The sequence below is a fragment of the Ovis aries genome, chromosome 4 (genome assembly GCF_016772045.2).
Source record: "Ovis aries strain OAR_USU_Benz2616 breed Rambouillet chromosome 4, ARS-UI_Ramb_v3.0, whole genome shotgun sequence".
Classification (NCBI taxonomy): domain Eukaryota; kingdom Metazoa; phylum Chordata; class Mammalia; order Artiodactyla; family Bovidae; genus Ovis; species Ovis aries.
The window spans coordinates 95,134,590-95,158,561 of NC_056057.1; the positions used below are offsets into that span (position 1 = coordinate 95,134,590).

At 39.9% G+C, this 23,972-nt stretch overlaps 1 protein-coding gene across 10 annotated transcripts in view; it reads left to right on the forward strand.

The window, feature by feature from the left end:
- Nucleotides 1-6,333: 6,333 nt before the first annotated feature.
- NRF1 (nuclear respiratory factor 1) overlaps nucleotides 6,334-23,972 on the forward strand; it is a 127,313-nt gene continuing 109,674 nt past the window's right edge. For all 10 annotated transcript variants that reach the window (XR_009600433.1, XM_060414825.1, XM_060414828.1 and 7 more), the window contains exon 1: nucleotides 6,334-6,419. The gene's annotated coding sequence lies outside the window, so the exon portion shown is untranslated. The remainder of the gene's footprint in view (nucleotides 6,420-23,972) is intronic.

Here is a 23,972-nt window from a genome sequence, read left to right on the forward strand (position 1 = left end):
CCAGGAATCAAACCCATGTCTCCTGCACTGGCAAGTGGATTCTTTACTGCTGAGCCACCAGGGAAGCCCATTATAATCCATAGACACTGTGACTTGAGACGAGGACCACAAGAGGAGGAGGAGCTTTGAGGGAGGACAAAGAGAGCAGGCTTTTCCCCTTTAACCAGAGAAGTCCCTCACCTTGCTTTTTAAATACTATAATTAAATGCATGCTCCAACAAAAAAAAACCTCTTCATATACTTAATGATAACAATAATTAACTTACTGCTGCTGCTGCTGTTGCTTCAGTCGTGTCCGACTCTGCCTGACCCCATAGACGGCAGCCCACCAGGCTCCCCGTCCCTGGGATTCTCCAGGCAAGTGGAGTGGGTTGCCATTTCCTTCTCCAATGCATGAAAGTGAAAAGTGAAAGTGAAGTCGCTCAGCTGTGTCCGACTCTTCACGACCCCATGGACGGCAGCCTACCAGGCTCCTCTGTCCATGGGAGTTTTCAGGCAAGAGTATTGGAGTGGGGTGCCATTGCCTTCTCCGAACTAACTTACTAAGCATTCATTAAAAGTCAAACAGTATCGCAAGCTCTTGTATGAATTTGTTCATTCCCAAGATGCCTAAACATATGGCGTCTGTAACACATGAGCTCAGTTTGAAGTCCCATGCAGGGCAGACCCTCAGGGAAAGAGTTTGGAACGGGAGATACATATTACAGGGGATCATCAGCAGAGCTTGGGTTCAGTGAGAGGAGGGCCCTTGAAAATGATTGTTAAAATTCCCTAGATATATAAACAGGTGAAATTAGTGAATTAAACTTAAAGGTGTAAAAAAAGATTGGTTTTAAAAGTTGTTACCTTAATATAGCAAATATTAATAAAAAAAATAATGGGACTTCCCTGGGGGTCCAGTGCTTGGGACTCTGTGCTTCCACTGCAGGGGATGTGGGTTTGAGCCCTGGTCAGGGAACATGCTGATCCCACATGCTGTGCAGAATGGTCAAAAAATAAGTAACAATAAATAGTTTTTTCCATCCGCTCTCTCAAAAATCACCTTAGGTATAGAAGAACTCATCTTGACATTTCTAAGCTTGTTACACTGTTCCCTTACGCAAATCCCTCGTCTTGGCACTCCTTGAATATTCTAACTTTTGGGGGGAGTACCCAGGGATAGTGACATGTGCTCATGAACACTCATTCATCATTATCATCACAGTAGCCACCACCTATCATATCTGTATTTTGTACTAGACTTCCCAGGTGATTCAGCACTAAAGGATCTGCCTGCAACGTACGGGACTCAGATCTGATCCCTGGGTCAGGAAGATGCCCTGGAGAAGGAAATGGCAACCCACTCCAGTATTCTTGCTTGGGAAATCCCATGGACAGAGGAGCCTGGTGGGCTACAGTCCATGGGGGTCACAAAAGAATCGAACACGATTTAGTGACTAAACAATATTTTGTACCAAGCAACTGACATAATTAATGATAATTGGAAAGAGGTAATAATACCCAGCACTTATTACATGCTTCCTGGGCACCAAACACTGTCCTGAGTCCTTTGTGAGTATTATCTCCTCACCTCCATGTCATGGGTGAAGAAAAGGAAGCTTAAAATGTTAAGCCACTTGCCAAAGTCTTACAGGTAGGAAGTGGTATGTCCAGGCTTGGAACTGGGAATTTGACCCCAGCACTCATGTTGACTGGGGGCAGCACTCTCTAGTAACGCAGACCCTGCTTGGGCCCACCCTTGATGTTCCCAAAGAGGCAAAACTCCTTGAAGTTGTGTCCATAGTGCCAAGGTCCCATCCATCCTTACAGGGCTGGAGTTGTGCACATTCCTAACTAGAGATGGGGCAGCTGCTACTGCTCTTGGAGCTCCACGCAGTTTATCAGTGGGTCCTGAAGAGTCCCCTGTGAAAACAGTTGCCCCAGCTCATCTCTCTTTGTTTCTACCTCCCCCTAGTTCTCACATAGCTTCATTTTGATTACCATCTGTATCCCTCCTCACTTGGTACTTAGCACACAGTACAATTTTTAATAGGTAACGAGTCAATCAAATGAGCATTCCAACTTTGTTGGTATCTAGTTCTTCTTTAAGAACCAACTTTGTTGGTATCTCAGTTCAGTTTAGTCGCTTAGTTGTGTCCAACTCTTTGCGACCCCATGGACTGCAGCACGCCAGGCCTCCCTGTCCATCCATCACCAACTCTCGGAGCCTACTCAAACTCATGTCCATTGTGTCGGTGATGCCATCCAACCATCTCATCCTCTGTCGTCCCCTTCTCCTGCCTTCAATCTTTCCCAGCATCAGGATCTTTTCAAATGAGTCAGTGCTTCACATCAGGTGGCCAAAGTATTGGAGTTTCAGTCCTTCCTTCAGCATCAGTCCTTCCAATGAAAATTCAGGACTGATCTCCTTTAGAATGGACTGGTTGGATCTCCATGCAGTCCAAGGGACTCTCAGGAGTCTTCTCCAACACCATGGTTCAAAAGCATCAGTTCTTCAGTGCTCAGCTTTTTTTATAGTCCAACTCTCACATCCATACATGACTACTGGAAAAACCATAGCTTTGACTAGATGGACCCTTGTTGGTAAAGAAATGTCTCTGCTTTTTAATATGCTGTCTAGACTGGTCACAGCTTTTCTTGCAAGGAGCAAGTGTCTTTTAATTTCATGGCTGGAATCACCATCTGCAGTGATTTTGGAGCCTGCCAAAATAAAGTATCCCACTGTTTTCACTGTTTCCCCATCCATTTCCCATGAAGTGATGGGACCAGATGCCATGATCTTAGTTTTCTGAATGTTGAATTTTAAGCCAACTTTTTCACTCTCCTCTTTCACTTTCATCAAGAAGCTCTTTAGTTCTTCTTCAATTTCTGCTGTAAGTGTGGTGTCATCTGCATATCTGAGGTTTTTTATATTTCTCCCGGCAATCTTGATTCCAGCTTATGCTTCATCCAGCCTGCCATTTTGCATGATTTACTCTGCATATGTTAAATAAGCAGGTAGACAATATACAGCCTGACGTACTCCTTTCCCAATCTTGAACTATTCTGTTGTTCCATGTCCAGTTCTAACTGTTGCTTCTTGTCCTGCCTACCGATTTTTCAGAAGGCAGGTCAGGTGGTCTGGTATTCCCATCTCTTAAAGAATTTTCTACAGTTCGTTGTGATTCACACAGTCAAAGGTTTTGGTGTAGTCAATAAAGCAAAATCTTCTTTAATCTCTTACAGTAGATTTTTCCATATTTTTTCTGAGACTGATTCTAGAATCTCAGGTTCTGTTGAGCTGTTTGGTCAGAGCAATTGGAGTTCCCAGGCTCCCTTGTTTTGGAAGGTTGAATGGCCTTCTGTACCCACAGGTTCCTCATGTGTGGATTCAACCAACGGTAGATCAAAAATACTCGGAAAAAAAAAATACTTGGAGAAAAATTGCAGAAAATTCCAAAAAGCAAAACTTGAATTTGCTATGCACTGGCAACTATTTACATCACATTTACATTGTATTTACAATTATTTACATAGCATTTACATTTTATTAGGTATTCTAAGTAATTTAGAGATGATTTAAAGTATATGAGACGATGGGAAGATGTGAGTGGGTTCTATGCAAATACTAGCATGTATGCCATTTTATATAAGGGACTTGAATATCTTGGGATTTTGTTATCTGTTAGAGTTCTAAAACTACAACTCCTCCAAAACTGAGAGCCACAGGCCAAGTGTAATTTGTATTACTTTTCTATTTTTCTGAGGTGGGTAGATACAGGTCTTTCATCATATGTTTATTGAAGGTCTATTGGGACTTCCTTGGTGGTCAAGTGGTTAAGACTCCATGCTGATGGGTTTGATCCTTAGTTGGGGAACTAAGATCCTACATGCCTCATAAACAAAATCCCTACCCTCATGCAACTTCTGAATTATGGAAGATACATGGTTGGAGAAGTACTGTATAGAAAGTATAATCCAGTGCTTTCAAACTTTTTTTGCAACTGTAAGACAAGAAGAAATGTATTTTATAGCATGATCTAGCACAAACATACACACATATGTACATACATTTATACACCTGAAATGAGTTTCATAGGACGAGAGTCTGACTGGGTTTGATGTCCCGTGATATTTTCCATTTCTTTTATGGAATGTTGGTCAAGACTCACTAAATTAATTTTAGTGCCTCTCAATCTACAGTCTGATAAAAGCTGGTAATGGTTAAGAGCACAACACTGAGGTCAGGCTGATGGCTTTCAGACCTGGCTCCATCTTTTACTCTCTGGGTTTGAACAAGAAATCTCTTATTAATCTTGCTTCTCCATCACCAAAATGAGATAATAACAATAATACTGGTATCTACCTCATAGACTCCACTTGAGAATCAAGTAAGAAAAGAGGTAATATGTATAAGGAATGTAAAATGGGGCCTGACAGGATGTGAAGGCTCAGTAAACACAGGTGTTAAATACTGGGTGTGATGATGGAAGGAGGAAAGGAGGGAATGTTTCCTGGAGGAGAGCTTAAAGAGGTACTAGGAATTATTCAGGGGCAGGTTTAAGCAGATACAGAGAAGAGAGAGAAGCTCTGTGCAGAGAGCAATCCTTGCAATAGTTGAGAGATGGGAGAACTTCCTCTGTCCTATGACCAGAGAGCTTCCCAGTTTGGTTGTAGTCTGAGGGAGAAGTGTGTGGCAGATGAGGTTAGAGATGGCAGTTTGGGGTCACGGCCTTGTAATGAAAAAGGGGCAAGCCACTCCAGTATTCTTGCTGAGAACCCATGAACAGTATGAAAAGGCAAAAAGGTATGCTACCAGAAGGTAACCCCCCAGGTCCGAAGATGTCCAGTATGCTACTGAGAAGGGCAACTACTAATAGCTCCAGAAAGAATGGAGGCTAGGCTAAAGCAGAAACTAAGGGCCCTGAGGGCACCTCAAAGAGTTTTACACTTTAACTTATGTGTAATGGGATCTTATTAAGCCTGTTAAGTAGACAAATGACATGATTTACTTTTTTGAAAGACCATTGAAACTGGAGGGTGGAGAATGGATTGGAGAAGGCAATTCCTGCAGCAGGGAGACCATGAAGGATCTATTGCAGTATCTTGAGAGATGCGAGTCACCTGGACCAAGGAAAAAATGACGTGGACAACTGTTTCAAAAGATCCAACTGGATAACGGCATTTGAGGGAGAAAGGAGTAATGGATCCTTCCTAGGTTTCTGGCTTGAACACCTAGGTGGTAGGTGGGGACACTCACTCTATTAGAAATGCTGGATGAAAAAGACATTTCGTTTTTAGTTACCGTTGCATTTTGAGATTAATGGAATCTTGCCGAAAATTAAAAGTATCCGGATTTTGTGAAACTGTTTCCTGACACACTTCGGGATGTTTATTAAGTCCCTAAAACAACTGGTTCTTAAACTGTGGTGCTTGACAACCATGTGTATTTACGGGTGGGGGAGGAATGGGGAGGGGTGTTAGAAATGTGGGTTCCTGGGCTAAGAAGCTAAGATTCTGGAGAAACCATTTGGACCCCAGAATTTAAATAATTAGCCTGAATGACCCCGTTGCAGGTAGTCTCCAGACCTCAATTTAAAAAACAAAGAACACTCTCCGGTGTCTCTAACATTAGTTTTTCTACTCTTGAGCCCTCCCTACTTGCTTGGGGGGGTCCCTATTGCTTCTGACTGCCTCCACGCATCGATTATGTTCTTAATAGTGAGGACTTCCTTTTCCTAACAAGTACATACATCTCCAGGGCGCCCAGAAAAATATCTGGCAACGAACAGGCCCTCTAGAAATGTTTGCCAAACGAATGAATGGGCGAAAACATGTATAGATTGCTTGGTACAAAAACTTTAGCTTTTAAATAGTTCAGCAGGGTTTGAATAGAGAAGCAAAGGTCATTCCAAAGGCAGGGTGAGGATGCGACTGGCAAGGCAGCGGGGAGGAAAAGGCGGGGGAAGCCCCATGTCGGTGATCGAGGCACACTCGGGAGGTCCTAATTCCCGGACTCGGGGGGCGAAAAATGTGACTTTTTACAGATTAGCAACCATCTTGGGTTGTCTGCCTTACTTCCTCGGGCCGTCCACATTTGACTTTAATACTGTTGCCTCTGCGATTCCGGCCCGATCCAAAACTCTGAAGGGAAAGGTGAACGCAGGGAGACCTCGGGGGGCTGCGGAGACCCGAGCCCAAGCCCCCTCCGGGATGCCCCGCCGAAGTAGCGCCGACCTCCCCATCATGGCGGCGGCCGGGCGGGGAAGCCGAGCCCGTGCGTCGCGTGCGTGCCTCCTCTCCCTCCCCTCCCCCTCCTCGGCGGCGGCGGCGGCTTAGGCGGCAGCGCTCGCCATTGCCGCTGGTGGCAGGAGGCTGCGAGGAGCCGGCGCGGTCGCAGTCTCCACGGCGCAGGCCCACGGTAGCGCAGCCGCTCTGAGGTGAGTGCCCTACCGCGCAATCTCCAGCTATTTCAGCCCCGGCGCAGCCGCAACACGCCGCCCGCCCGCCGGCCGGCCGGCCCGCCCCGCAGCCAGCACCCTGCCGCCCCCGGCTCCAGGCCTGGGCCCCCGCCGGATTCGGCCCGCCTCGGGCGGGGGGCCCCGGCCCGGCCCAGTCAAACCGCCACCCCGAGGATGCGCAGGCCGCACTAGGCCCCAGGCGTCCTGGCGGGCTCGGGAGGGAGGCGCTGCCCTCCCGAGAGCCCCCAGGGTTCCGGCCTGCCCCGCCGCTTAAGGCTCTCGGGGCCGCGGCCTCCTCTCCGCCGTGGAACCCGGGGCCCCGGCCCGGCCTTCCCGTGGGTTCGGGAGCTGGAGGCCCGGGAGAGCGCGCTGGCCTGGGAGCGGGAGGTGGGCGGGCTGCGCGGGACCGGAGCGGCGGCTCCCAGCTCGCCTCCTCGGCCCTTCCCGGCTCTGGTCCGCGGGCGGCGCGGCGCGGCGGGCTGGGCTGGGCCGGGCCGGGGCGCGGGAGCCGCTCTCCTGCGGGAGAGGAGGCTGGCTCTTCGGGAGACCTCCGAAGCTTCCCTCCCGCCGGGGTGGCGTGGGCTTGTTACCCAGGTAGACTGGGGGACGCTGGAATATGGCGCGTTGCCCACCTTCTTGCAAGTTAGGAGGCGGCAGCGGCGGCATTTCAAGGAGGAGGGCGCAGAGTCCTTTTGTACGCAGAAATAAGGAGCGACATTGTGTTTTCTTCCCTAGCTAAGATGCTGCGGGTGGAGGGGCCTCGGTTCTTTCTGTGCTTGGGGTGTTAGTCCCCAGGGGGAGGGATAGGGGGAGTGGCGCGACCCGGGAAGGGACCAAACCTTTGACACTGGGAAGACAGGAGCTCTGGATGGCCTTGTGCATGGGTATTAACCCACAACCCCAGCCTTTCGGGGAACTCAAGGGTTTGCTCTTGCATGTTAGCCACTTAACTGGGCCATGATGTCCACCTCCTCTCTCACCTGTTGTGCCGTTGCTGTTGGTTCTAAACTTTCGACAGTCCATCTGACTGTGCCCATCAAAACTTGAAGTTGTTTAAGAATTTTAATATTTTTAGGGCTTCAAATGATAACTGGTCCAGCCAGTTGTCCAGCTGTTGCCTGGTCTCCATCCCTTCTTAAGCATTAGGTTAGAATATATTAATTGCTTGTTTTAGAGCTGATGTCAGTTGTGCTTAACCCTTTCTGTGGTCAGAGAAAAATTCACATTTTCTTAAGTGTGTAGAAACAGGGTATTGGAAACTGTGGTGAAAGGTAATGTGAGTGAGACTGTCAGCTCGGACAGTGCTCTGCAAGAGAATGGGTATGCACATCTCACACCTTTTGTTGCAGGATATCATCTGCTGTCACAATGATCCTTTCCCCATTTCACCTTCCCCCAGTTTAAAAAAAAAAATTCCTTTTCCTTTGGCCTTGAACAGTAAGTTACTGGATTGTTCCTCACTCAAGGGAGGTTGGGGGCGAGGGCTGGCAGATGCTAGGATTTTTTTTCTTCCCATAAGTCAGTAGTAGCCTGACTCCCTAGAATTGTGTTTGAAAGTTCTTGATGTGTTATTTCATAGTGAAAATATGACTAGCCCTTATCTGTGCATCCAAGTGAGATTTCCATGTTTTATGAGCGCAGAAGCAAACATGCAGTTATCAAATGTAATGTAGTATACTTAACCTTAACTTGGGTCCAGAACTGCATGCAGTATTTTTTTGCAGGACCTTTTTTTTCCCTTCAGACAGGAGTTAGATGTGCCTTTCAGTGGGGTCCATCAGGATAAGAATTACTGTTTACTCTCTTTTGGTTCATCCTTATTTGAAGTCCTTTGATTTCAGTGCATGCCTTCCTCCTCCCCCCATCTCAGACTCAGCATACATGAGGAAAATGATTTTTTGCTTGGAAGTTGAATCCCCCATATTCTCATTTAGGGGGAAAGAAGATTTCTTATTCCCAAGCCAAGAGTTTTCTTAACCAGGTTTTAAGCAAATTCAGCTCCTGGATTTAGGGAAATACCTCTGTGTAGGAGATAATGAGAGCCCTTGTCTAGATGTAGAGGGAATTAAAGGAGAAGGAATTTCAGGTTTCCCTCCCAATTCTTGTGTATTCCAATGGAACCCAAATTGTAGTTGTTTTTTTTTTAAATTAAATCACAATTATGTATCCATCTCTAATTTTATTAGGTAGCTGAAGACCAACTTCCTAGGATATGAGTTTCCATTGCATCATAAGTTCAAGCAGACTTTCTTCAAGAAGTATTTTATGTGAAATGATAGGAAGTAGGTGACTTTTAAGGGAAATTAAGCTCCTTGTAGTCTGGGGTTAAATTTTTTATACCTCTTTCCCTATATGTAATAAGGCATTCAATCAGTGTTAGTTGGGGAATGATAATAATATGAGGAACAGTAATGATTGAAATTAAATTTTTTTTCCACAAGTATTTGAGCAGGCATGTTGGTTTCTGGAAGGACTAAACTGTCAGCCTTTAGAAGCGCACCCTCCAGTCTCTGGAGAAAGGGAAGTTATTGCATACATTCAGCTTCTGTCAGATATCTTTAGGCAAGCTCAGTAGTCCTTCATGCTGCAGTGGGCTCTTTCATCCACTCAGTGCCCTTCTGTAAAGTTGGAGGATAAAGGGGGAGCTCTGTGGGTTGTTGAGTCGCAGAAGTGTCTAATCTCAAGAGTTTCCGCGTACTCTCTGTAGGGCTATAATTAATCCAAGAAATTCGATATTTGAATTTAGATGTTTATATGTGACTTAAGTGTAATGTTTATTAATATGTGTGTGTGTGTGTGTGTGTGTGTATATATATATATATATATATATTTAGTATTTGGAAAATCATTCTTGCCGAAGAATACCAATCTTTGGTTTTATAAAAAAATTTCAGAAAATGCTTTATAACGAAGTAAATTTTCTCTATGCTGTTTCATGTTTTCCTTGAGAGCTGAAGCCAGTGTTTTCAGCCTGCGCTTACCCAGATATAATTTTTCATGAATACTTAGTAAGACAGCAATGGGAAAGAAACCTACTTGTTAAGTTTATTTTAGAAACATTTTACTTAGACCAAGTCCAATCAGTATTTTTTTTAGGCTCTGGATACATGTTAACTTTTGAGCATTATGTATCATATAGTTCCTTCCTTACTGACTCCCTGGTGGATTATCTACTTTCTTGGCTTTTCAGGTAGTACTTTTATCCGTCAGTATTTTACTAAGGAGGTCAGGCTGGAAGAGAAAGAGTAAAGGAGGGGAAACAAATCAATTTCAGGTGTTTCCCGACGATTATAACCACATTGAGCTATTGGAAACTTTTAATCCTGGAGCAACAAGAATGCTTTGTCTGAAGTTATTTTTATGTAATATGGAGAAAACTTAGAAAATGAACAGAATTTATGATTGCTATGTGGATTATATATACCTTGGAGTGTGTGTATATATATATATTATATATATATATAATTTTTTTCCTGCAGTGTGGTTCATAATTCAGCTAAAATGTTTCAGTCCTGCTCAGAGTGGTTTAATTACTGAACCTTCAAAAATGTTTCATACATACATAGTCTTTAGTCCTAAAATGTGAACATTTATATGAACTGAAGAAAAGTCAGAAATACAACTTCATAAAGATACTCTAGTATATTTTTAAAAGACTCTGCCCACCCCCACCCCCATAAAAAAGGCAAAACAAAACTAGGGGGCATTTAAGGCGGGCCTACTACATTGTGGTCCTTTGTCAGTCTGTATTTTATCATCAACAGCAGTCACTTAGAAAATAAACCGACCATAAGGAATCTTCTTCAGAATTCCAACTTGATAACCTTCCTTATCAAACTGTTTCTGAGTCATTAGATAGTTTCTGAGGAAGCCATGCCTAGTAAGGGAGGAGTGTGTGTGTGTGTTGGGAGAGAGAGGGTAGGGAGGAGGGGGGGAAAGGCAGATGAAACTGGTAAAAGAACCTGGTTTTATTCATTGGACGATCACTGAAATTTTGGAGATGTTATTTTTAAAAGAAGCTGAAAGAGCTACTTTTGTGTGGGTCATTTGGATGATATGCATGATTTGGTGTCTGCTGTTTGCAGTGTATTATTTAGTATATCAGGCTTCTCTGGTAGTTCAGACAGTAAAGTATATCAGTATAGTATTCACATTTGTTCATGTATGCTGATTTCTGTGGTTACAAATGTGAAAAGTTTGGCTGGCAGTGTAAGTGGAAATTTTCATCAGAACTCTTCAGTGGTGCCTATTGGATAAACTATGCCAAACCTTTTTCAGAATCATGAAGAATGAACTTTGTGTGCTTTAATGTTAAGACCATTTTTTAAAAGAGCTTATATTTACTGTTGGTAATTGTAAAGTCTTAGCTTTTTAGAACTTGGAGAGTCTGTTTCCTTGCTGCCATTGAATGTTAATGTGGTTAGGCTGACAGCGAAATCTACAAAAGACAAGAGGATATGAGGAAATATCCCCATGAAATATTGCTTAAAAACTAAGCGGGGGACTTGAAGTGGAGAGCTAGGGACCCAGTTCAGTTGCTCAGTCATGTCCAGCTCTTTGTGACCCCACGGAGTACAGCATGCCAGGCTTCCCTGTCTTATCACCAACTCCTGGAGCCTGCTCAAACTCACGTCCATCGCATTGGTTTGCCATCCAACCATCTCATCCTCTGTCTTCCCCTTCTCCTCCCACTTTCCATCTTTCCCAGCATCAGGGTCTCCTAATGAGTCAGTTCTTCACATCAGGTGGCCAAAGTATTGGAGTTTCAGCTTCAGCATCAGTCCTTCCAATGAATATTCAGGACTGATTTCCTTTAGGATTGACTGGTTGCTAGGGACTAGGGGACTTAATTTAATTTATGCTTAAAAGAGAATGAGGCATCCTCTCCACTGAGAAATAACCTTAAGTGTGTCCTCACTCTGGAGTTTTGCCATTCATTCACCAGGTAGCATTTAAATATATACTATATTCCAGACATGTTCTAGATGCAAGAGGAACAAATAAATCATGGGCTTTGTCTATAGGGAAGAAAGATAAGGGTTCAACTAACTATAATACAACTTGTTGAGCACTAAAATGAAGAAAGAGTTGTGTGGGATTATAGAAGAAGGGATGGAATTCTGGGGGAAGGGATGAGTGTGATGCAGGGAGATTAAGTGAGGTTAGGGAAGACTTTTCATGTAGTGGATGTTTTAAGTATTGGGTTAGCCAAAAAGTTGGTTTGGGCTTCTCTGTACCATCTTAAAGACCTGAATGAACGTCCTGGCCAACACATTAGGACTTTGAAGGATGAGTAGCTGCTTTACTGATGAGAAAGAAGAGGCTATAGAGGAAGGGCGTTGATAGTCTGATTTGAGAAATACCAAGTAGATTTTGCTATACTTGGGGAAGTACTGGGAAATGAAGCTGGTGAGATTGTGGCCTGATTAGGAAGAACATGGAGTTAAAGATTATAGTTGGTTAATGGATAATGATGATGCCTTTAATAAAGTAAGGAATGTATAGGGAGAACAGAGCTTGAGGAGGAAGGTAAATAGGATATGATGTATGATGCTAGGGGTAGGGATCAAGATAATGCCGAATAGGTAAAGTTAGGTACCTAATGATTTGGACTTTAGATCAAGGGAAAATGGTGGGGGGGAGGGCGGGTGGGTGGTCTGTTAGGATCTTTGTATTCGTGGGCATAATGTGATGTAAAAACTGCCGAAGAGTATAATATCAAGAGTGAGGATGCAACTGAGGGCAGCCCTGGGTAGCGTCTATATCTGAAGGTCAAGTGGAAGAACAGAGGCCTGTAAGGGAAGTTGAAAACCAATGCCTGAAGAGAGAAGGTAAATGGTATAGTGTTGAAGAAACTGAGGGTAGGGATTAAGGGAATTTTAACAGGGTATAGCAATGAGAGGAATACTGCAGAGCTCCTTGAGATAAAAACTGGATTTTATCAGGATATGTTTATGTGTGTGTATGTATGTATTTTGTAATGAATCATGATAATTAAACAGGTTTATAGAGTTATTGAATATAGAGGTAGAGCCTTAAAACACAAGTTAATATTAATGGATGACAAGCGTTTAGAAATAGGTCCTGTTATTCAGGAGAATTACAGCATTAAAAACTTTGGGAGATGACTTAAATTTTAACAATTAGAGTTTATGTATTTGAGTATATATAGTGTAGCATATTTGAGCTTATCATCTCTTAAAACACAAATTCCTTTTGAAGGGATTTGAGGTTTTATTATATTTATATGATACAGGCAGGGGTTTTTAACTTGGGTTTTATAATTCTGGGGTTCATGGATATATTTTGGCTATGAGAGTCTGGGTCTTGAAATTGTTTGAAAGATACTGTGCGCCTGTGTGATTTTTCTGCGAAGAGGGTCCTTAACTTTTATAAGATTCTCAAGGGGTTCTTGACACACAAAAGTTAAGGGCCTTTTTGGCCCTTGGTAATGTAAATGTTGGCTATGTTAGTTGGCTGAAATCAGTTATCCTGACTGGGCTAGATCAAGCAAGGGAAATTTTGAGTAGGTGTTTGGGGTGAGGAACTTTGGGAGGATGGAAGGTACCTTTCGGAGAGAAGAGTAGGAGCGCCAGAAGGAAGGTGGGAGGCATGCCAAAGCAAAACTTAACCAGCTTTAGAATTTTGTCAAGTCATCTGAATTCCTTGCTTTTTTATATTCCAGAATTTGTACTTGTACTATATATGACTATTCATGCACTCCATACAATAGGCTTTGTGGGAGGATCAAATTACTATTGTTTTAAAGAGAAAGTAAGTTTTGAAAGAAAGCTAAATAGTTCATTAGGTTACAATCAAACTCACTGTTTAAATTTTTATTTTTATTTTACATTGGAGTAGTTGATCTGTAATGTGTTAGTCTCAGGTGTACAGCAAAGTTAAATTCATTTTTAAGGTTGCTTATATGCACTTTAGAAAACTTCTAAAGTACACATATAAATATATTCTTTACTGTCTGAGCCACCAGGGAAGTCCATAGAAAACTTCTACAATGTCCCAATCTGCTGATCTGGGACAAGACATTTATTCTCTCCTTGCTTAATTTTTCTGACTGTGAAATGAAAATACCATTGGCTTGTTTTATAGAGTCTGTATAAAATATGACAGTTTAGAAATATTTTAAGATCTAAGATGATATAATGGTAACAAATTGCTAGTGTCCATGTTTCTTAAATCATTGATAAAATGCAGAAATTTAAGCAGATTATTTAATAATGTTTCATACTAGAACTTTACTTGACTCCCAAAATATTTCATTCTGAAGTTTTAGATGATTGATCATTTTTACTTTTTTCTTCTCATCTTTGGATCCTAATTAGATTAGGAGGCAATTTTGTCCACTGGCCCTGGATTCTAGTCAGTGATCTCTAACTTTTGTTGTCACCCTTACAAGTAAGTTTTGAGCGCACATTCTGAAAAACATTTATTTATAGATGGTATTCCTGTTATTGTACTACTATATTTATGTGCATTATAAAATACGTAGAAGGTAAACATTTTAAAAGGATCAGGTAAAAACTGCTGATTGATTTAATGATGGTTCAGTAATTTGTGAGCTTGATTTGCTTGTTTTTGTAAATATATTTGCTTATAATTCATGTTTTTTTCTGTAATTAATGCCAGTTGACAGTTGTATAGGATACCCTGTAAAAATATTGGTAAATGTAAGAATTACATAAATAAACATGTTGGATAATCTTAAGAAAATTTGTGTTATGCAGCTTGCAATTGGGCTTGTGTTTGTGGATTACCTTTGAAAGTGAAAGTCGCTCAAGTTGTGTCCAACTCTTTGTCTCATAGTCCATGGAATTCTCCAGGTCAGAATACTGGAGTGGGTAGCCTTTCCCTTCTTCAGGGGATCTTCCCAATCCAGGGATCAGACCCAGGTCTCCCACATTGCAGGTGGATTCTTTACCAGCCGAGGCACCAGGGAAGCCCAAGAATACTGGAGTGGGTAGCCTATCCCTTCTCCAGTGGATCTTCCCGACCCAGGAATTGAGCCGGGGTCTCCTGCATTGCAGGCAGATTCTTTACCAACTGAATTATCAGTGAAGCCCTTTGTCTCATTAAAAAATTCTTAAATAAAATTTCCGTAGTAGATCTTTCACATAATAATCACAAATGAAAGAGTCAGTTTGCTACATAAAAACACCATCATATGTGTGTTACTCGCTCAGTCATGTCCAGCTCTCTGCGACCCCATGGACTGTAGCCTGACATGTTCTTCTGTCCGTGAAATTCTCCAGGCAAGAATACCAGAGTGGGGTTGCCGTTTCCTTCTCCATGGGATCTTCCCGACCTAGGGATTGAACCTGGATGCATTGCAGGCAGATACTTTACCATCTGAGCTACCCTTAAGGTCTTTTGACCCTATACTGAATTTAGAAGCTAAATTGAAGAAATAATTCCAGTATCACCAATTATGCGATTGATTGTTAACAGTTTTGTCTTCCTTAATTTTTAATCTCTGTGTTTTGAAAGTTTCTCTACATTGAAAATGTATAATTTTTGTAGTGAAAATTTTTAGAAAAGAAATGAAGCAACCAAATCAATGGTTATCTTTGGTTTATGAGCATATATGCTCATAATGACAATGCATTAATTTTTATAATTAGAAAAAATAAAAAGTATGATTATTGGGAGTCACTAACAGATTTTGGGCGCACAAGTCAATTATTCTCACTAGGCCTATTTCCCCATTTGAAAAATGGAGAGTACAGAAATGGTAAAGTTTCTTACTAAATAAAAAGTTCCTTCTAAAATTATTTCTGAGTTGTGTTATGACATGTTAATAAATATATTTTCTTGTGAAAAGTATGTAAATATGTTCATTGTAGCAAAGAGAAAAAATTTTAAAATAATTGTAAATAGCTTACAATTGTTTAGATATTTAACAATATTTTAATTATGGTTTTAGGTATTTTCTGAGTATACATGTATGTTGCATGTACACTCACACTGTGCTTGTATGTACTGTATGATAATATGAAAGAGTACTCTGTATACGGTCTTGAGCCAGAGATGTCTAAGGATATTTGATTTGTTGATTTTTGCCTTGGAACATTCTTAATAGAACAGTTATTAAATCTATTTCAATGAAATATAAAAGACATTGAAAGTTTCTATCCAAATACAAATTTGTCCAGGAATGCTTACTGCCTGTTTCGTGCTCTGTATGGTTTTGCTGAGGTAAGGGTAGCTTGGAGTAAGAATGGAAGGGCTTGTCTGTGAAAGCTTACTTAGTGAAGAATGAAAGCTAAATCCTGGGTTAACCTCAATTTCATTCACATATTAACTTGCTTTTTCTCCACTCTGTCCTCACAGTTCCTGAGCCAGGATTCCTATTTATAGGATAGTTTCTGGTTTGTGTCAATGTTGCTAGTCTTTTATTTTGTCCTGGGACCTTCTAAGTTGTTATATTCCCGTTGAGAATAAGTTGATATTAGTAGCAGCAATCATTTAATACAGAAGTGTTAAAAATGCTTATTTTTTTTAAAAAAGCATATCTATGAAAGGTTCAAAAGATTTTATGTACGTAAAATATAAATACCTGTGTTTATAAATATGAAATGCTATGTAGTCTAATCCATGCTCTGTCTCAAATAAGTATGTGATGTATATAATTCTAGTTTCATGTAAAGAATACTAGCAACTCAAAAAAAGAAAAAGAAAAAAAAAAGAATACTAGCTTTTTCTCACCTTTCTAAAAGATTTTGTGCAGTGGATTCTCTTTAGAAAAGTTAATAATATAACCCAATTATCTTGCCTGCTCCTTTTAGTTCTGTTTCAGTCTTTCTGGAAGCTGGTTTGTTTGTCCTTTTGTTTGTTTATTCCTTAGTTATCACAATTAATATCTAAAGTTGTCTAGTCATTTTTCATGGAAGTATAGTGTAAAGCCTATGGAAGTATATGTTGGAAGGAAAAAAGTCTGATTTGTTCATTCTTTTCCCTTCTACTTTGAAAATTAGAAACTTCCAGGAGAAAAACTTTATCATTTATACCAATTAAGATGGTTAAATCAGTATCTTTCAGACATAGGAGTAGGTGGACAGTCTGGGAATAAGTACAGACTTTTTGCCTCAAACTTTTTTTTTCCCCAGTGTTTGTGTCCGAAAGATGTGAGAGCAGCAGCTAATTCTAGCTTGAGAATCCACCGAGATGTATTGTTTTCATGCCAAAGAGATCCATTTTGTAGCTAGATGAGTGGTATATATCCAGTGTATTTTAAATAGGTAGTCTTTGGCTAGTATTAATTTAGGGCCTTTGGTAAGGTAGTGTTTCTTACCTTTTAGGCTAGCACAGTTTTGAAATTCTATTTCTTGAAGAATAGTGATTATTTTATGACAATAATTGTTTTCCCCAAAAGATAAAATAATATGCAACTGTTCCATATAAATATGTATGCTCAGATTTGGCCTACCTGCAGAGTGTAAGAATTCTATATCCAGTGGCCTAATTGACATCTCTTGGGTACCTCAGATGCACTTCATCCCGAAAGATTCCCTTTTCAAACTTGGCCTGGTTCCATTCTTACTTACCTCAGTGAAGGGTATCACTATTTCATCTATTTTCTCAGAACAGAAACCTGGTCTTTTCATATTGTCAAATTGTGTTTAACTTTCTAAATAATCTCCAACTGTCCTTTTCATTTCTACCGTTACCACTTCCATTTGAGTAGTTGTTTCTTTTCTGGACTGTTGCGATAACCTATAACTTAACTGTAAGTTAACCTATAATTTAACCTATAACCTGTCACTTAACTGTCATCCACACTGGCTGAGCACTAGTCCATTCTCCTTGTTGCAGATAGAGTTAATCGCACTTTTCCAAATACACAAGTTTGGTCGTGCCCCCATTTAGGATGAATGGAGCTCCTTAGCATGGCTGCACCGCCTTGAACGCATCTGTGCCAGACACTCTGCCCTCACCGTTAGGCCTTCCTATTGCTCTTCCTTCTGCCTGGAAGTCCTTTTCCTTTCTTCTCTCTGGTAAAATCTTAAAAATTTTATTCAAGACTGCTCAAGTGTCATTTCCTCAGGGAAGTTTTAATCAGATTTCCCTTATTTTTGTACTTTTTCTTCACCATGTGTATCTGTATATGTCATTTTACATTTGTTGGTTTATTACTTGGTATATATCTGTCCCTCCCACCAGATTGTAAGTTTTATGAAAATAGACATCATGTTGGTGTTCACCACCAAGCACAGTGCCTGACACGTAACTAGTATGTTTTTGAATGCCATGTTTTGTATTTTCATCCTCAGCTGCCCCAGTGTAGGATTTCTAGATTTTTTTTTTCTTTTTCTTTTTTATACCCTATTGTTGAGAAGCAGGAGACTAGATTCTACAGCTTTCCATTACTGATATGACTGTGTGGGATGCATTTCCAAGAGTGTTGTATATTATATAGTTCTTTGTGAAAGAATTCTCTCTATAGGCTGTTATATATGAGGGAAGTAAAACCAGTTTTAATTCATGCCACTTACTTAGAAAATGACTGAAGAAAAGCTCATCAATTCAAATTGGTTTAACATACTATCTTGGTATTGCTTGAGGCCTTTTCATGCTTGCTAAGTGAATTACTCATTTTTATTATATTGACAGCAGAGTGAAATTATTTCAGGAGCCAGGTAGATAGTATAGGTCTAGTTGAGAGCTGGAAAATTAAAAAATAGAAGTGTTGTGGTAGCTGTAATAGTCTACCTTGGGTTATTACCGTGTTTTTTTTCCCTCTTTTGTTACAGTGTAAGTCACTGTGAGCCTTTGTTTTTTCATGTTGGAGTATAGTCAATTTATAATGCTGTATTCATCTCATGTATAGCAAAGTGGTTTATTTATACATATATCTCTTCTTTTTAAGATTCTTTTCCCATATAGGTTATTACAGAGTATTGAGTACTATTTTATATTCAGTGTGTGTGTATATTAATCCAAGCCTTCTAATTTATCCTTTCCCCCACCTTTCCCGTTTGGTAACCATAATTTTGTTTGCCTATGAGTCTGTTTTGTGAATAAGTTCAGTTGTATCATTTTTCAGATTCCACATAGAAGTGATATCATATAATATTTGTCTAACTTCACTTGGTACAATAATCTGTAGGTCCATCCATATTGCTGCAGATGGCATTATTTACTTCTTTTTTATGGCTGAGCAATACTCCATTAAATAACACCACATCTTCTTTATCCATTCATCTGTTGGACATTCTACCTTGGTCTATTGTATGTGGGGTTTTTTTCCTCCCTTTTTTGTTACAGTGTAAGCCAGTGGTTCTTAGTAGTCATTGAGAACTCAAAAGCTTTTGTTTTATATGGGTTGTAACTTATGATACTTACTATTAGAAATTAAAACATGTTTATTAATTTAAAATAATATACCTAATACATGTTAAAATAAGTGAAACATTGTAATTAAAAATAACCATATTTTCCAAAACAGCAATTTAGTGAGAAGAATATTATTTTACAGTTTCTGCAAATCTCTTTACTGTCTGGCTGGATAGAAGACCTCTGGATACTCCTGTCTGCTTGCACACTCAGTCTGCTACAGTATGGTACAACTTCTGTCTCATACTAAATATGTAGTTGGAAAAGGGGAAAGTATTTTAAGAGCATTTTCAGATTATTGTAGATGATATTCTTTGATATTGTACTAAATTCAGCAATGTTAATTTCTTCAAGGTTAATTGCAATGCGGAATCTGAAACCACATCTATCTATGCTTTGTTACATTAAAACATATTGGTTTTCATGCACTTCGGATCTTTTAACCCATGCATGGTTTTTACGCAGATCTTCCAAATGTTGGCATAAAGGTCACATTCGCGAACACTACCACTGGTCTCATCAGAAAAGGCTTTTAAGTAATGGAAAATCACAAAGTTCACTGTGGTGGATACAAGTTTTCCAAAGTTCTAATTATCACTTGAAATACCCAGTTTTATCATTGACAGCAAATGCTCTCAGTTGCTTGAAGTGAGGGGCTCACTTTGTTCATTTTTGGAAAAATGTCTGTCAGTTACTCAGGTCTGAATAGCCACATAGTTTGTCTGTTAGCCACTCTTTCAAGTAAAAATGGTATTCCTTGGGGAAAAAAGGCTAAAAATTTTTGAAATAACCATGATACTTCCGAATACAGAAGTACTCTGTATACTTTCTGATTATCAGTTCCATTCAGTTGCTCAGTCATGTCCGACCCCATGGACTGCAGCACGCTTGGCTTCTCTGTCCATCACCAACTCCCAGAGCTTGCTCAGACTCATATCCATCAAGTTGGTGATGCCATCCAACCATCTCATCCTCTGTCATCCCATTCTTTTCCTGCCCTCAGTCTTTCCCAGCATCAGGGTCTTTTCCAGTGACAGGTGGCCAAAGTATTGGAGCTTCAGCTTCAGCATCTTCCAGTGAATATTCAGGACTGATTTCCTTTAGGATGGATTGGTTGAATCTCCTTGCAGTCCAAGGAACTCTCAAAAGTCTTCTCCAACACCATAGTTCAAAAGCACCAATTCTTCAGTGCTCAGCTTTCTTTATAGTCCAACTCTTACATCCATACATGACCACTGAAAAAAAGCATAGCTTTGACTAGACGGACCTTTGTTGGTAAAGTAATGTCTCTGCTTTTTAATATTCTGTCTAGGTTTGTCGTAGCTTCTCTTCCAAGGAGCAAGCGTCTTAATTTCACGTATGAAAGTGAAAGTCACTCAGTCGTGTCTGACTCTTTGTGACCCCATGGACTGTACAGTCTGTGGAATTCTCCAGGCCAGAATACTGGAGTGGGTAGCCTTTCCCTTCTCCAGGGGATCTTCCCAACCCAGGGGTTGAACTGGAGTCTCCTGCATTGCAGGCAGATTCTTTACCAACTGAGCTATCAGGGAAGCCCTTTTAATTTCATGTACAATTTTGATTATACAGAATGGTAAAAAGACATCAGTTCAAGGGTGAAGATTTAATAAAATAATTTTTAGTCCTTCATGAAGACATTCTTAAATAGTGAAGTTGATTCTTTTATCATGAGTACATGAGGATGAAGAATATAATGACAACCAGTGCCGTTCAGTGCCACTGCCTTAAATTGTGCTAAGATTGCCAGTAGTTTTACCCTACCATTGCTTTTGCATTCTAAGTGCAAATATAAGCACAATGAGAAAAGACAATGTCTTAGCTATTATGAAAATAGTTTCTTAGCTATTATGAAAATAGTTTGACCCAGGGATCCCCAGGTTTCTAAGGTACAGCTGTAAGCTATTTTAGGGTTGAACCAATCATCCCACACGTCCCCCTTCAGTTTCTGGTCCAGGATTTTACACAGAAAAGGTGCTCAAAAGATATTTGTTTAATGAATGTGATTTGATGACATTTAAACAGGACAAAACTTGATGAATAAATTTATGTAGCTGCCTCCATCCATCCAAGCAGGCTTGATCAGGCAGCTTTCCCATAGACATTGGTGAGAGCAGGGTGAACAAATGGAATGTGGATGATAATATTCTTGGTAAATGCAAATGATGAAATACCTGAATATAAGGTGATATTGAAATTAGAATTAACTGATTTCAGGAATGCACAGGAAAAGGATGTAAGTTCCTACAAAGCCAACACTTTGATCCTTGTTAGGTTTCTCTTAAAGAGTCTTCTACTTTTTGAGTCTTTAAATTTGTAATGGTCTAAGAAAGGATCCTCAAGTTAAGATGGATCTGATCTGACAAGCAAACATCTCATTTAAATTTCAATAGGTAGCAGCTTGTGCTTAATCTAGTAAAGTCTTCAAAAAGAGTTACTGAAGGTGAATGTTAAAAACAAATCACTTTTTATGAAGAATAGTGACTAAAAGTCCTTGGTCTAAATAAACTGCAGACCCTGGCAGTCATTTTCCTCTTTAAGGAAGGATGTCCAATGAATGCCCTAGTGTGTATTTTGGGGCAAGAAGTTGGGTGATAAGATGGTGTGATATACCCTCTTTTAAGTGTAGAAGCTTCAGTTCATCTAGCTAAGTTTTGATAATCTCAAAATTTGTTAAATAGTACTTCTTTTGCTTTGAAGTGATTAGTTTGTTACAGGTTTTCTAGTTTAGGGCTAGGATATAGGAATGGGCAGTAAATTGGGATTTGAAATGGGAAGGAACAGTGTTAGCTCTAAACCATCCCAGGTCTTTCTCTGCTCCCACCCCCAATCCCTACTTTTAAAAAACCTCTCAACTCCTAGTTTAAATAAAGATTGTAAGAGGTAAGGCATTTCTAACCATCAAAACCACACACTTTTTTGTTTCATGTTAAAAATTCCTGAGACTCCTTTAAACATATTGTAAATTTTTGTCTTTTTCGTCTTTGGAAAGTCATTGCTTCAGTTTAGAGTGAATACTGCCAAAGAGTTGGATAAGATAGGCACTAGCTAAACTTTGGTCATCATCATACCTATTTAACAGTAAGAGAGGATTCAGCTAGTACAGGGGTGAGTTACTATTTGAGAGTCATTTATGTGTTCTTCTTGTCATAAGTGCCGTGTCCTGGTTGTAAACCATTTAAAATCACCAAACTGGAAACTACCAGTCACCTTTTAAGGCTGTCATAAAAATAAGATTAACTTTGTTTTATGACGTCCTTAAAATACCAAATTCTGTTTTAAAACTAACCAAAGTAAAAAGTCTGTTTTCAGAGTTGTACGTGGAAATGTAAAATAAAGTCAAATTAAAAGTAATCCATGTATTACAAATTAAAGGTAATTTATGTATTACATTTCCTGAACAGATTTAATTTTGAGCTCTGTGTGCAAGGCACCAATGGGAATGGTTGCTATAGATCTTTTATGGAATACAGGTTTCAGATTGTTACTTGCTTGTAAATAAACACATGAAAACCTACTTTCAGGACTCCTACTTTAAATTTTCCAGAGAATTTTCTCACTGATAAAAGATACATTTGTAATTATTATTCCTGTAGTACCATATCCCAGTTAAGTAGTTTGCAATGAAGGTTAAGTACTGCTTACTACTTTGATATGACTTCTGTAGCTACCACCTTAACATTTTTTAAAATACTAAAGGCATAAATAAGGATGTAGAACAATATAATGAATACCATATATCTTCTATCCAGCTTAAAAAATAAAATATCTCAGATAATATTGAAGCCTCCTGGCCATTCTTTCCCCATCCTTTCCCTTTCCATCTGTGACCATTATTCTGAATTTGATGTTTATCATTCCCCTTCATTAAAAAAAAAAAACAAGTTTATGTGTTTTATCCATAGGAAAGATAATACTGTTTTGTATGTTTTTAAACTTACATGAGATTAATGCATGTAGTTTACTCATTTTACATGCTGTATATTTGTTTCAGTGAAGTATAAAAGTAGTATATAATCTTTGTAGAGAATTTTGAATATAAAATATAAAGATGAAAATTTTGTAGCCCTGTCATCCAGAGATACCACAGTTCCCTTTGATTACCCTGCTTCCCACTTACATTTATGCATTTTCTGGGTACATTTTAATATGAATGGGATATAGTTTAATGGATTACATAAAACTGCAAAATAGCCACATAAGGGCTATAATCCTTTTTTAGTTGAAAAAGAAAATGAGCTTTCCATATTAGATATTCCACATAGACCAGGTATTCCACATATACCTAGTAACTTTGCTATCTATGTCAATTATTGATGGTATTTCTTAGTGTGGAAACACTGTATAAGTGGCATCTGGGAAGAGTTAGATAGTATTAACATCTCAAAATTTAAAACTCTGAAATTTTTGTAGTAAACTTAGCAGATAAATGACACCTCTTTAAATATTAAGTAGTTTTCTGGTTTTATTGATTAAAATGAAAAGTGAAGTATTTAGGTATGTATCTAATATATGTTCAAGATCTATATGAGGGAAACTACAAAGCTCTAATGAAAGAAGAGCTAAAATAGATATTAATGGATAGGAAGACTCAGTAGTGTTAAGATGTCAGTTCTTTCCCCCTTAATCTGTAGATTCAGTGCAGTCCCAATTAAAATCCCACCAAGTTATTTTATGGATATCAACAGACTGATTCTAAAGTTTATATGGAGAGGCAAAAGACCCAGAATAGCTAATACATTGTTAAAGAAGAACCAAGTTAGAGGACCAACACTGCTTGACTTCAAGGCCCACTACGCTGCTGTTGCTGCTGCTAAGTTGCTTCAGTCATGTCCGACTCTGTGCGATCCTATAGACAGCAGCCCACCAGGCTCCCCTGTCCCTGGGATTCTCCAGGCAAGAACACTGGAGTGGGTTGCCATTTCCTTCTCCAGTGCATGAAAGTGAAAAGTGAAAGTGAAGTCGCTTAGTTGTGTCCGACTCCTAGAGACCCCATGGACTACAGCCTACCAGGCTCCTCTGTCCATGGGATTTTCCAGGCAAGAGTACTGGGGTGGGGTGTCATTGCCATCTCCGAAGACCCACTATAAACTATAGTAATCAAGGCTATGCAGAATTGGTGAAAGAACAGATGAATAGATCGTGATACAGAATAGAGGGCCCCAAAAT